Source organism: Drosophila ficusphila, unplaced genomic scaffold, assembly GCF_018152265.1.
Source record: "Drosophila ficusphila isolate 14025-0441.05 unplaced genomic scaffold, ASM1815226v1 contig_227, whole genome shotgun sequence".
Lineage (NCBI taxonomy): Eukaryota > Metazoa > Arthropoda > Insecta > Diptera > Drosophilidae > Drosophila > Drosophila ficusphila.
Window position 1 is genome coordinate 125,709 of NW_025064125.1, and position 7,350 is coordinate 133,058.

The following is a 7,350-nucleotide window of genomic DNA, read 5'->3' on the forward strand; positions in this document are numbered from 1 at the left end:
AAAGAAAAGACTTTAAATTTCGTTAATAGCGCGGACCGGCCGGGCGTTTATTCACACGTTGACGTTTTGTAACTAACTTAAGCTAAGCTAAGCTAGGCGCTTGGAGGCGCAGCGGAGACTTCTCGCGCTCGGGGAGTGGAGAGCCTGGACGGCCGAGCGCGACATGCTCCAAGCTTCGGGAGAGGGAGTGTGCGGTGTGGGGAGAAGCTCCGGGAGAGGGAGAGGCCTAAACATTCCGCCCCCCTTGCAACCGCTGGCGTTGCAACATAATTAGCCCTGGTTGCAGGCGCCGGACAGGATCCAGCCGAAGATGGTCTTCTGGGCCACCGGCAATCCCTCGGCGACCAGGTGGAATCCTGGTTGGATGACCTTGGCGTAGACATCCGCACCCAGGACCATGGAAATCGACGCCGGCAGATAGAACCGCTTGTCGGCCAGCGGAAGGTCCTTGTAGCGGCCGACGACAGACTCGTCGATCGCTCGGATGGGGGTGCGGACGCCGACGCCGGGTTCGATCTTTAGGACGACATCCAACGCAGCTCCCTCGACGACCTTCGATCGGAGGATCGCCGTGCACACCCTTTCTTTTCCGACATTGGTGGTCGGCAGACGAAGGCTGGACGCCAGGGTGGCGTCGATGCAGCTTTGAGGCGAGCAGGGGTCTATGTGAGCCACGGTGTCCACGATCTTCGGACCCGCCTCCAGGGTGACCAAAGCCGTTGGAAGGACGTTGACGACGTGGTGTTGAAGGAGGGTTGCCAGCGTCGGAGCAGCGCGCGCTGCGCGAGTCGAGGGCTCTGGTGTCGAGGATGCTGAGCGCGGTGGAGAAGCAAGCGCTCTGCGAGTTGGCGGTTTGTTGGTTTCAGTGTGTTTTATTTCTAACATTTTTTGGCGTGAGCGCGAATTGCACGAACGCACATACATAAATATATCTCCAAATATATTCAATATACTCCATACATATTTTCTACTTCCTACAGCGAAAATATACCAACATTAAAAGTTTTCCGTCGGCCTCCGTGTAGAATAAAATAAATAATTAAAATCCACCACCGACTCGGAAAACTTTGTTGGTTGCAGTGTGTTTTATTTCTAACATTTTTTGGCGTGAGCGCGAACTGCACAAACGCACATATATACATATATACACTTATATCCAAATCCAGCATACCAATATACACATATACACCCATACCCATTAGGGAGCCGTTGCACGACATCCAGTGCAAGGTCTTAAACATATAAATTTTTTCCAAAGATAAAATAAATTATTTCTGAGCGGCAATAAATAAATTCCAACTCCAATAACAACACATAATTAATATTCCAGTCAAATTAAAATTAAAAATACCAAAATAATTGGAAATTAATTTTTTTATTATTTGATTTGTTTTTTTTGTCCAGCAACATACAATAATTAAAAATAAATAAAATTTATTTCTTTGTCTGGTTCCAAAAAATTTAAGTGTGAACGTCACTCCGTACGGCACACCGTTTGTTGATAGCTCAGAAATTAAATATTTGCAAATAAATTATTTTTGGATAAATAATTAACTTCCATTCTTCGAATAAACTACCCGTTTGGGTTTTTTTGTCTTTACCACAGTTGGTATTATTTTCTAAAATAAAATAAATAAATACCACACAAAATAATAATCACATATCCGAATTATAAATATACTAATTATAATATTCTTAATAACATTAAGAATAAACATTATTTAATTATTCTGGGTTTTTTTTTCGCTCCTGTGCATATTAAATATACCCCGTTTCCACTGGGCATATATTCCTTTTTAATTTATCGTCGCTTCCATAGACCGTCTCCCTCTAGCGAGACAAATTCCACAAGTCAGCTAAATACAAATTTTTTCAAGAGTGCAATTCCAGCAACAAAGGTCTAAAATTTGTTTCTCACGACCAGTACACTCGTTTTCCAACCGAGGGTTCGTTTTTTGGCATGTCCAGTGAAGGTGGGAATAAAAAATCTCCCATTCCACCAACAAAAACTCCGAAAATTGTTGTCAAGCCGCCCACACCTAAACCTTCCAGTAAGACTCCCTCTCCCCAAGCAAGGCTCACTCGTTCCGAGACAAAAATGGCTCTAGCTGCGTCCGATCTTGCGCTGAATCAATTCATTGAGGTTTCAGATCGTCTCAGTGAATTCGAAGCGAGATGCAACACTCCGTCGCCGACTCCCCCGAGCATGTCCATGCTAAATATCCGACGCGAAGAGGTCCGAGCATTGTGGGAGCGCATCAAAAAAGAGTACGATGAGTGCAATGTACGCCTGATTTCAGCCGGAGACAGTGCAGCTGACAGCTTGCCAATTCTCCGAGCGAAATATAATTATTGCTACGGCGTCTACGAAAGGTGTGGTGCGAATATAGAGGATCTTATTGCGCAAGCTCCACGAACCCCCCAAACACAAGCTGATCCGTCCCAGACCTACGTTCCTTCAGGTTGTCGGCTACCTCCGTGTGATACCGAGGTCTTCACCGGCGATTATCTTCGCTGGCCGACGTTTAGGGACCTTTTCACGGCGATCTATATTAACAATCCAAGATTGACGCCGGTCGAGAAATTGTTCCACCTGAATTCCAAAACGAGTGGCGAAGCACACACAATTGTGGCAAAGTCGCCTTTAACTAACGATGGTTTTCGCTCAGCCTGGGATAACCTAACTAAGCGTTTCGAAAACAAACGGTTGTTAGTAAACAGTCATTTGAAAATACTGTTCAATGTGCAGTCCATCACTCAGGAATCTGGGCCAGCTTTGCGAGAGCTTCAAGACACCATCCAGAGTTGCCTTACCGCTTTAGAAACGAGCGATATTAGCACCGACAATTGGGATTGCCTATTAGTTTATATGGTCTCCGCCAAACTTCCAAAGTTGACACTTTCCCTCTGGGAGCAGTCGCTCCACAACAAGGTCGATGTTCCCACGTGGCAGGAGTTAAATAACTTCCTCACTGAGCGTCACAGGACACTAGAGGCCATAGATGATGTCCGTCCGTCAGGCTCTAGTCAGCCTCAGCCCAGAGCGGCAGCCTCTAATTCCACGGCACGCAGAATCCACTCCTTTGAAGCAAGAGTAGTACCCAGAGGTAGAGGGTGCGACTTGTGCAATCGAGAAAACCATCCAGTGCGGACATGCGCACGGTTTCTCCGGATGTCTGTCGATGAGCGGTCCGCGTATATCAAAGGCAAAAAGCTGTGTCTGAACTGCTTTGCACGAGGACATCAGCTACGGGACTGTGACAGCACTCATAGTTGCTTCACGTGCCGCGGCCGCCATCACACGCTTCTCCATCGAGGTAACGCGTCTCCAACGCTCTCGACTCCAACTCCAACTTCTGCGCCCAGGTCAAGACCAACTACGACCGCTCCAGCGACAACCACTGCCGCAACCTCCACGGTGCAAAATTATCTTGCCACGGGTCATAGATCCGTCTTGCTGGGCACCGCCATTATTGACGTTTGCCATTTGGGATCAACCTTCAAGGCTCGTGCCTTGATCGACTCTGGATCGGAGGCAACATTCATGACCGAGCGGCTGTTCAACTTGATTAAGTTGCCTCATCAGATCATTCGAGCCCAAGTCTCCGGCTTAAGCCAAACACTGGCAGCAGAGTCCAAAAAGCTTTGCCAATTTTCAATTCGATCTCCGACCAGGCCTGGCCTGCAACTAGACGCGACGGCGTATGTCCTTCCGGAATTAGCTGGTCAACTTCCGTCCTGCTCAATTCCGCAGCATTTCCTACGGGAACTTCCCGAATTTTCTTTGGCAGACCCGAAATTCTATGAGAGTGCACAAATAGACGTGTTAATCGGGGCTGATCTGCTGCCTTCCATACTCCTAAGCGGCACCCGAGCAAACGTCTGTGGCTCTCTTCTTGGTCAAGAGACCATATTCGGTTGGATCCTTACCGGACCAATACCAGCTGCTAGGCAAGAGCAAATTTCCGCTTTCTCCACTCGAATCTCCCATATATTTGATTCAAACCTGGATCAACTTCTCACCAAGTTTTGGGAGGTGGAGGATCTGCCAATAAAAATGGCAAAATATTCCGATTTGGCTTGTGAGGAAAATTTCCTCCGGACAACCACGAGAGACTTTAGTGGAAAATATATCGTACACCTTCCATTCCGTGATCCAGAGAACGTAAAGTCCGCCCTGGGACACTCCAGATCCTTCGCGTTGGCTCAATTCTTAAGAAACGAGCAGCGTTTAAAAAGGGACAGCCAACAGAAAATTAAGTACGATACCGTCATTCAAGAATATCTCGATCTCAACCACATGAAAGAGGTCTTTCCTACCCATAATTCTGCGAGTTATTATCTTCCGCATCATGCCGTGCTCAAGCCGGAAAGTACGACCACCAAGCTTCGTGTGGTGTTCAATGCCTCCAGCCCTTCAGACAATGGGGTCAGTCTAAATGATATCCTTCATGCTGGCCCGGTCTTACAGTCCGATCTGACCATTCAAATTCTGAAGTGGCGATATTTCCGATACGTTTACAGTGCCGATATCGAGAAAATGTATCGACAGATCTGGGTAGACCCGAAGCATACCCCGTTCCAACGCATTTTATTCCGAAACAGCGAGGGGTACATTCGAGATTTTGAGTTAAAGACGGTAACTTTCGGGATTAATTGTGCGCCCTTCCTGGCGATACGAGTCCTACAACAGCTGGCGACTGACGTGCAGCTCAGCCATCCAAGAGCGAGCAAAGTCATTCGTAATGCAATGTATGTAGACGATGTCCTTTCGGGAGCTGACTCTGCTGAAGATGCTCAGCTCACAATAAAGGAGTTACAGAGTGCCCTAGACTCCGCGGGCTTTCCGTTAAGAAAATGGACGTCCAACAACAAAGAGGTGTTAGCTCATATCCAAGCCGGTCATCTTCTGAACAGCGATTTCCTGGATCTCGACACTGAAAGTACAGCCAAGACTCTCGGTGTACGGTGGAGAGCGACGTCCGATGAGTTTTTCTTCGTCCCCCCAGATCTACCCACAGAAATCTCCCCCACAAAACGCCAGGTGCTTTCCCAAATTGCCAAACTGTTTGATCCAGCAGGCTGGCTCGCTCCATTTGTTGTGTGTGCCAAGATCTTTATGCAAGAGATTTGGCTTCAGGAGCTGGGGTGGGACGATAAGCTGCCATCTGAGTTGTGCCAAAGGTGGCACAGTTTTCTTCAGAGCTATTCGGTCCTTGATCAGGTCCGGATTCCAAGATGGGTTTCCTTTCGCCCAGAATTCCGCTTAGAGCATCATGGATTTTGTGATGCCTCGCAGAAAGCCTACGGCGCTGCGATCTACGTGCGCGTAGAGATGGGACATACCACGATGGTACACCTGCTCACCGCCAAGACGCGTGTTGCGCCAGTCAAAACTGTGTCGCTTCCTCGCCTAGAGCTGTGCGGAGCTTTACTGCTAGCCGAAATGGCTGAAGCGATCCTTCCCAGCATGCCGATGCTGAATTCGAGTCTCCACTGCTGGACCGATTCCACCATTGTGTTGGCATGGTTAGCAAAACCAGCTTGCCATTGGACTACTTTCGTTGCCAACAGAGTGACGAAGATCACTCAGTCCACAGAGGCAGCCAACTGGTCACACGTTCAATCCGAACATAATCCCGCTGACTTGGCTAGTCGAGGGGTAGCCCTTCCAGAGCTTGTCGGTAGTTCTCTCTGGTGGCATGGACCCACTTGGTTGCAAAAGCCACGCAGCCAATGGCCTAGCCAGGGGACCGACCTTCCCGTGACCGAGATCGAAAAGCGAGCAGTCAAAGCCCACGTAGCATATATTCCGAACGAAGACTTCCTTGATCGTTTTTCCAAATTGGATAGAGCGTTGCGGGTCCTCGCGTATGTCCAGCGTTTTATCAATCGGTGCAAGAAACAATCGCCGCTTTCAGAGATCCGTCTGGAGGCCAAGGAACTTGTCGCCGCCGAACGGCTCATGATTCTCTGCACTCAGCGCAGGTATTTAACGAACGAGTATCGCTGCTTGAGTCAGAAGGTTCCGGTGCCCCCTTCCAGTTCGATCCTCTCCTTGAACCCCTTCCTAGATCAGGAGGGGCTGATAAGGGCATGTGGCCGTGTCACAGCCTCTGAAAGTTTGCGTTACGATGAACGACACCCGATAATCCTCCCGTACGAATGTTCACTCTCTCGGCTTCTGGTAAAGTTCACCCATCTCATTACGCTACACGGGGGTAATCAGTTGGTGGTACGTCTCACCCGTTCCAGATATTGGGTTCCGAGAGTTAAAAACTTGGTGAAGGCAGTTATCAATGCCTGCAAGGTCTGAGTGATCTACAAAAAGCGATTGCAAAGTCAGATGAAGGGAAATTTGCCAAGAGAACGAGTGTCATTCTCCCGTCCATTCACGTACACGGGTATGGACTACGCAGGGCCCTTCGACATAAAGAATTACACTGGCAGAGCCTGCCTTATTACTAAAGGGTATGTGTTGGTTTTCGTTTGCTTCTCCACCAAGGCTATCCATTTGGAGCCTACTTCAGATCTGACGACCGAGAAATTTCTTGCGGCATTCGCTCGGTTCGTATCTAGAAGAGGGTGTCCTCGCCAAGTGCAGTCGGACAATGGGAAGACCTTTGTTGGCGCTGCCACATTACTGTCCCGAGATTTTCTCCAGGCCGTTAAAGAGTCTGTGACTGATGCGTATAGTCATCAGCAGCTCGACTGGCATTTCATTCCGCCAGGAGCACCCCATATGGGAGGCCTATGGGAAGCTGGTGTCAAGAGCTTCAAGGCATTGTTTTATAAATGCACAGCTACGCGGAAATACACTTTTGAAGAACTTGCCACTCTGCTAGCGAAGATTGAAGCTTGTCTAAATTCCAGACCGCTATCTCCCATGTCAGAGGATCCCACTGATCTTCTAGCGTTGACACCAGGGCACTTTCTTGTCGGCGGCCCTCTTCTATCCATAGTGGAGCCCGAAGTAAAGGGAGAATCTAAGACAATATTAAACAGGTGGCAACACTTGAAAGCGCTCCATCAGCAATTCCGCGCTCGATGGAAGGATGAATACCTGAAAGAGCTCCACAAGCGCAATAAGTGGAAGTGTCCCACCGAGAATATGCGGGTCGGGGACATGGTCGTCATCAAAGACGACAATCTGCCCTCAAATGAGTGGCGACTCGGTAGAATCGACTCCGTCTTTCCTGGAGCCGATGGCAATGTCCGCGTAGTCGACATCCGGACGGCGCGCGGCATTGTCCGGCGTCCAGTAGCCAAAATTGTTCTCCTTCCCGGAGAGGCTCCCCAAACTTCTACCCAGTAATCCATACTTCGTTGTCCGTAGTCCGTAAGGCCCGA

General features: G+C 48.8%; 1 pseudogene; it reads left to right on the forward strand.

The window, feature by feature from the left end:
• The first annotated feature begins 1,951 nt into the window (after positions 1–1,951).
• LOC122319826 lies at positions 1,952–6,906 on the forward strand (annotated as a pseudogene).
• Positions 6,907–7,350: the final 444 nt, after the last annotated feature.